General features: G+C 35.6%; 1 protein-coding gene across 3 annotated transcripts in view; it reads left to right on the top strand.

Annotated features, from left to right (window-relative positions):
* Window positions 1-3,873: 3,873 nt before the first annotated feature.
* Window positions 3,874-7,215, top strand: part of SYT14 (synaptotagmin 14) — a 203,216-nt gene continuing 199,874 nt past the window's right edge. For 2 of the 3 annotated variants that reach the window (XM_006159337.3, XM_014591944.2), the window contains exon 1: window positions 3,876-3,919. The gene's annotated coding sequence lies outside the window, so the exon portion shown is untranslated. Of the gene's footprint in view, window positions 3,920-4,222; window positions 4,428-7,215 lie in introns of all 3 variants that reach the window. The other variant, XM_027776116.1, reaches the window with a different exon arrangement.

Here is a 7,215-nt window from a genome sequence, read left to right on the forward strand (position 1 = left end):
GTAAATTTGATATTGAAAATTTGTGTTTGTATAAGAATTCGTTTTGTAGGTGTTTATTCATTTTAATGAGAGTAATCATTTTTTAAAGCTATTGATTGATTATTTTAAATTTTAAATCATTCCCACTTGTACATTATACTATTAAAATCAGTAAACCACTTTTCCAGTCACCACCATATCTAAGGTCTTGCCTCTTACTTACAAATGTACCATTTTTTTTTAGTTTTTCAGGTGTACTTTTGTGCATAAGATAAGGCATACAGTTTGTGTAAAACTTGCTACCTCACTCATTGAAAAAGTACTGGGTCATCAGGAAAATCATGATATATTTTAATGAGTCATGACTTCCAAGTCAATATTTAAGCCATTTGACTTCTAAACAGATATGTATGTTAACACATATACCTTGATCATATAGGATGCATTTTTTCCCCCTTATACTGTTTCTGGTGTTGGGAAGGATTAGGACACAATCTTATAATTAAATAACACTTATTTAACTTTTCATGTGTTTCTTATGTAATTTTAAAGAAATATATATATATATTTTTTTTACTTTATTACCTGGGATTTATTTCCTTAATATTCCTTTCCATTTTAGTAGTAAAGATGACTGCTTTTGAATTCTATATGTACATAGTGGTAGGAATTCTGGGGACAAATATAAAAAACAGTAGAGAACAGTCTTACTTGCTTTTTTTCTAGTTAGGAAATTTTCGTGAGTACTTTGACATATTCGACAATTATCACTTGACTATAAATTTAAAATATAGTAATTATTTGATTAGCTTTTTTATTTATGAGATTCTTTCATTTGAGTATAGATAAATTGAATACTTTTAAAAGTGGGAGTTAACTTTCCTTATCATTCCAAAGTCTTGAGAAAAACCTTAGAATATAATAGTTTGTATTGTTCGTGTTCATACTAAGCTTTATTAAAAAACTATGCTGTTATAGTTGAGATTAAAGACATATAGTAAAACCTAACCAATTTGTATTAAATATGGAGGAGAGTCTGATTTTAACTACAGGCTTTAAAAAGTACCGCCCCATAAAATGAATTTAAGCAGGTAACTCAAACTACGTTACAAATCTAACTTCTAGAGAATATGCCTTAATGACTATAGAGGAGAAACATCTCCGAGTAACCTGTGGAAGCGTCACAGGCCTCATTATACATTACAGTTATATTATTGTTGTGTGATTCCTCTAATTTTTAGTTTCTTATTAAAAGTTGGTAAATCTTAAGTCATTTGACTAGTGTCTCCTCAGTTTTAAAGATATGCAGCGTACCGGTGTATTTGATTCTAGCTCTTCAGCAAGTGATCCGTGATTACTCAGCATAAGATTCCAGTTAACGCTTTATTTTATGCTGGACTTTTGCTGAATAATAATTGTTTTGTAATTGTGGATTTAAGTTAGATGTTTCTTCTTGTTAAGCCTATCTTTGTGACAATCAGTGATGAATCTGTATAGTTCATAATAAGAAAGCAGTGGCATTGTTCAAACCAATTTAGGGTGCAGATCTAACCTACTTTAGTCATAGAAATACTGTTTTCTAGTTTTGTAGCTTGCTTCCCAGATGACCTACTTTTTTGGGTAGATATCATGGTTTTTATTTCTCATGTTAAGGCTGTAAGATATTTCTGGTTTTTGTAACTGAAATGCCTAATAAGCTTTTATATTGAATGAAATAATTAAGTTATTTAATATTTTTATTATGTAAAGTTTAAAAGTAATTGAAGGCATGATTTTGAGAGTGCAAATATATAGAACACTGCACATTTTTTTCAGTTTAAATTAAAGCAGTGGCATGTTTCTAAGTGAAGGAAATATACATTTACATAGTAACTAATAAAATTATGTTTATTATAAATTAGGATAATCAAAGTATATATGTCTGGGGTACAGTGTGAAGTTTTGATATGTGTAAACATTGTGAAATGATTAAAGTCAGCAAACTAACATGTCTATCACTTTACCTATTTAACTGATTTTTATAATGAGAACATTTAAAATACTTTTTTTTTAGAAATTTTGAAATATACAACACAGTATTATTAACTGTAGTCACTGAGTTATGCAGTAGGTTATAAAAGGTCTTTCTATCTAACTGAAACTTTCTACCTTGATAAAATATATCTTTCCCCATCCCCAACCTATCCTCTGATAAACACCTTTCTGTTCTCTATGTCCATGAGTTTGACTTTTTTGTTTTTTCATTTACAGTAGGGCATAATTTCCTTCTTTTTAGGGATTGTATACTATTCATAATTTCCTTCTTTTAGGGATTGTATACTATTCTATTGTGCATATTTGCACTTATTTTCTTTATCCCACCACTTGCCATTATCTTTTTCTTTTGTTTAAGTGTTTTTTTTTTTTTTTTCCCATTGGAGGCGTGTGCTCACCTGAGAGAGAGAGAGAGACTGTAAGAAGGAAAGTGAGGAATTGCCCCCTCTGGGGAGGGATGGCTATGCTGCAGTCCCTTCTCTCCTGGGATTTTGGGTGAGTACACATACACATGGGCCCCGTGTAATTTTCAAGCTGCCAGGTCCAGGACTCGAACTGCAATTGGCCATGTGGAGATCCAGTACCTCAACCACCATGCCTCCTGCTAGCTCCTTGCTGTTATCTTTTAAAGTTAAACATACGCTTATTCTGTATCCTAGCAGTTCTTCTGGGTATTTGTCCACAAGAAAGGCATGCATCTGGGCAGCAAAGAAATGTGTGTGCAAAGGTTCATTGCAAAAGTATTCATAACAAACCCAACTCAAACCAGCTGAAATGTTTATGGATGATAGAATTGAAATTCATATACATATGTAAGTGTGTGTGTGTACATATATACATATGTAAGTGTGTATGTACATATATATATATTTATTTATTTATACACAGTAGAATTCTATACAGCAATGAAAGGGAATGAATCACAACCACAAGTAATAAAATGGATCTTATAAATACAATGTAGAATGCTGCAAGACCCTCAAATATCCACTTGGTTCTGTTTATGTAAGTTTTACAAACGGACCGAATAAGCTTTAGTAGAACTTAGGAGAGGGGTTATCCCAGGGAATAAGTTAGTGCCTAGGCAGCTGCATGAGGAACCTCCTGGGACGCTGGTAAAGTTCTGTTTCTTGCCTTAGTTTGTAGTAACTCAGGCCCTGGCTCTGTGTTAACTGCACGGAACCTTTATAGATGTGTGCACTTTTCTATATTCATGTCTTCCTGTTCAATAAACGAAGATTTCGAAAATGAAACATTAAAATAAGACTTTTAAAAAATAATTGAAGTCTTTTTTTGGTTAAATTTGTTTTACAATCATGCTATCAAATTGTCTAATTATAAATTTATAAGAGTGAGTAGTTGAAGAATGGGGAAAGTGTCATTCTTCAGTTTTTACAATATGAGTGTATGTGATACAATGTTAAGTAGTGCCTTTGCAGGGTTGACCTGCCTGGATGTGTTCAGATACAATACATCCTGGGTCCTCCCTTGCAGTGTTTCCTGATGGATCATGGGAACAAGTGCTGGAGGAATGGCCAAGTGATTTCTGTTCTTGAGAAGCTTGACATTTGAAATAGCATATTTGAATGAAGCTTCTTCATTCTATTGGTTTGTTGGGAAAGTCATGACACATTTTTGCATAGAAAAATGTAGAAAAATGCATCATGACTCTCCTGATGACCTAAGACTTCATAAGACCTTAGTTTCTGGGATGCTCAGGAAAATTCTGAGTATCAGGCTATGGTTTAAAGAGAATTAGAAAAGCTTTTTTTTCTGAGGTCATTTCTAGGTGCTAAGCTAAAATGCTTCTTAGGCTGTTTTCTAAGTTTTCACCTTCTAATGAACATTTCTTTAACAGGTGGAGAGAGGACCTGTGGAGTACACGAACTTATCTGTATCAGGAAAGGTAAGCCACTGCTCTGCATGGATATTTAAATACTAGTGAACACTTCATGGGATAAAGTAAATTTTAACAAAATGGCAGATAATTTGGCCTTATAAAGCATAAAATTTAATAAATATTCCTATTTGTGATTTGTATTATAGATGTAAGCATTCATAAAGTGCGTAATACTTGTTACGTGGTTACCGAGTGGTGTTACTTTACGTTGAGTTTTGATGGGCTGTTAAAGCCTGGTGTCTAGCATATTGGTTATTAGACATGGTGAAGAGGCAAAGAATGGAGGGTTTGATTTTTGTTCCCTTTCAGAATCTGGAATCTGAGTGCATGCTGATCTCCCATTGACTTCTGTTCTATTACTGTACCCCATCAGAGAGATGTGAGGAGTTGGTTGAAATTCAAATCGGGAACATATCCAAAGACCACAACATCCTTTGACACCAACAACTGTCTATGCTTCCTTAGAAGGAGCCACCTGACAACTGGGTGGTTCAACAAGGTGGCCCCAGGAAAGGTAATTCAGTTATTAGGTGGGAGGCAAGGAATCAGGTATTCTGTAGATATGGAAGAATCAGGAGAACCTTGGGAGTCCCCACAACTCGTTATAAGTAATCACAAATTTGTAATATGGTGAAGAAAGAAAAAGATATCCTTGGGGTGGTCAGGGGAAGAAATCCTCATAAATGTATTACCCGTGTCTCTTTTTAAACTTGGGGTACTTTCTCTTTCTTGCATCTCTCTTGGAAACTCACTTGGCCCTCCTGAGTCTGGCCCATGAGACACAATCCTCTCCCTTATATTTCCTCTAAGAAGGTTTGGGGCAGTAGCAGTATTTATGATATGTGGGTATGATTGGCATTCCAGGAAAATGTCAGGATATTTTTAGTATGTCTTTAACAGCTCTGAAAAGCTTCTTTAGAGTTGAATAAAAATTTAATCCTTCTTAGCTGAATTTATGTGACTACTGTTGACATGATCATCTTAGTTTATGTGTGTTACTGTCTGCAGTTTCTGCTCATTTAAGAACACTTTCTTTATTAAAGTATAGCTTATCAGTATGCCTTTTTCCTGGTATCACAAAGGAGGAAACTGAAGTCAATTTTCTGAAATCTTAGATTTAGGATTGAAATTCTCATGCTATAACCATCATTGATTTGTTCTTGTCAAGAAAAGGGTGGGTGGTGAGGGGACAAATGTATACATTGTTTTCTTCCTCTATGTAAACATTTATAGTCTTGTACTATTTATTTGTAAATCTAGAATCTTTAAAAGTATTTTAAATAATTTTCTGGCTATTACCTTATCCCATGCAAACTTTAAAAATGTTTTATTGGTGGGGCCAGCAGGTGGCATGGTGATAGGGGTGCTGAACTCCCACAAGGCCGACCATGGTTTGAGTTCCAGACCTGGCAGTTTGCTTTCTCACTTTCTTTCTTTCTCTCTCTCTAATGAGTGTGCATGCTCTGTGCAAAGTAAAAATAATGATAATACTAATGATAAATAAAATTAAATAAATATTTTAAAAATTGTCTTATTTGATGGGACAGATCAGTTGGAATCAAAACTATGAAAACTGATCAGGTGAAGAAAGAGTCAAGGCATGAACAGACACAGTAAATAGGAAGGAAACTAGAATGTGCAGAGGCTAAAATGGGGACCAACGGCGACAGTGGAGAAAATAGTGTAGGAGAGGGCAGGTGATGACCTGGATGTACCTTTTATTATGGCTCTTCTTTATAGCTACCTCCATTCCTAGCCAGGTAGTTCTCAGAGTATACCTCGCCCAGATTTCTCTATATTCATCCAGCTTTTCCGCTTCCTTCTATTTTTTCTATGGAATTTTTATTCTGTGGCTAAAATTTTTAAGCAATTTATTTACACTATAGTCCTTTCGTGAGAAAATAAGTTTTCTGTTTATCTGCATAACCCCTCTACATTCAGTACAGTTCTCTGTTCTACTGGATGTTTTCTAAGTATTTGGGTGTTTTTAGAAGTAATGCTTAGGGTTGGGACCAGCAGATAGTGAAATGGTTATGTCACTGGATTCTTCCACATGGCCAACTGTGGTTGGAGTCCCAGACCCAGCAGCTTGAAACTCAAGCGGGGCACATATACATGCCCAAAATCCCAAGAGGAGAATGGAGGAGAAGGGATTGTTGCATGGTCATCCCCTCTAGGGGGCGATTTCCTTCTGTCTCTCTGGTACCCTATAGCAAAAATCTCTCAAAAAAATTAAAAAGTAATGCTTAGGGCTAATCTTTGACATTTTAACCTGGACTTTCATAAAGCAGGGCAAAGAAAGCTTATGTAAAGTGGAACGATTGTAGTTAGCATCAGCAGTTCTGATAAAATGGTATCTCTGACATCAATACACAGTTTCTTTTTACCTGCTTGGCTGTTTCCTCTCTAGCTCCATTGCTGGCTTTGCTCCTTGGCCTCTGAATGGGGAATGTTCCAGGGTTTGGTCCTAGGCTTACCTCATTTTCCCCTCTTTTCTATCAGTTTGATTTTATCAAGTTCTGTTGATAAAACATGCCACTCAAGTTTATAAACCTAGCTCTGGGCTGTCTTTTATCAAACAACATACTTGATATTCCTATCTTGATTTCTGTTAGAATACCAACTTGATATGTTTGCAGTGGGAATCTTAATTCTCTCACAGGAGCCCATATCTTCCTCAGTCTTCCCCATCTGAGCTAATAAACAGCACTGTCTACCCAGATGTTCAAGACCTGACTTAAGAACTGTCTCATTTCTCTCATCCTCTTATCTCCGTTCTACATTTAATTATTAGTAAGTTCTTTCATTTTTACCTGCAATACACACACACACACACACACACACACACACACATATATATATATATATTTTTTTTTTTAAAGAGATTTTTGCTATAGGGCCTGTGTATTTGTTGGAGATGCAGAGAGACAGAAAGTGAGAAATCACCCCTGGGTGGGGAGGGGGACTATGCCAGAACCCCTTCTCCTCCATTCTCCTCTCAGGATTTTGGGCACGCGCACACACACGTGCCTGCCATGAATTTTAAGCCACTAGGTCTGGGACTCAAACCGCTGTCAACCATGTGGGAGCCCAGCGCCTTAACTATACCCCACCTGCTGGCCCCACAAAATATATTTTGAACCCATCCAATTTTCCCCATTCTGCTGTAGTCTACATTGACGGTCTCTGGTCTCTGTCTTCTTTTGCCTAGACACTGGTTGTTTTCTTTTGTTTTTTCCTTTTTTTCTTTTTCTTTTTTTTTTTGGGCGTTTTTTTTTTCTTATAAGGGACGGTCCCGCGCA

This window comes from Tupaia chinensis, unplaced genomic scaffold (genome assembly GCF_000334495.1).
Source record: "Tupaia chinensis unplaced genomic scaffold, TupChi_1.0 Scaffold000627_1, whole genome shotgun sequence".
Classification (NCBI taxonomy): domain Eukaryota; kingdom Metazoa; phylum Chordata; class Mammalia; order Scandentia; family Tupaiidae; genus Tupaia; species Tupaia belangeri.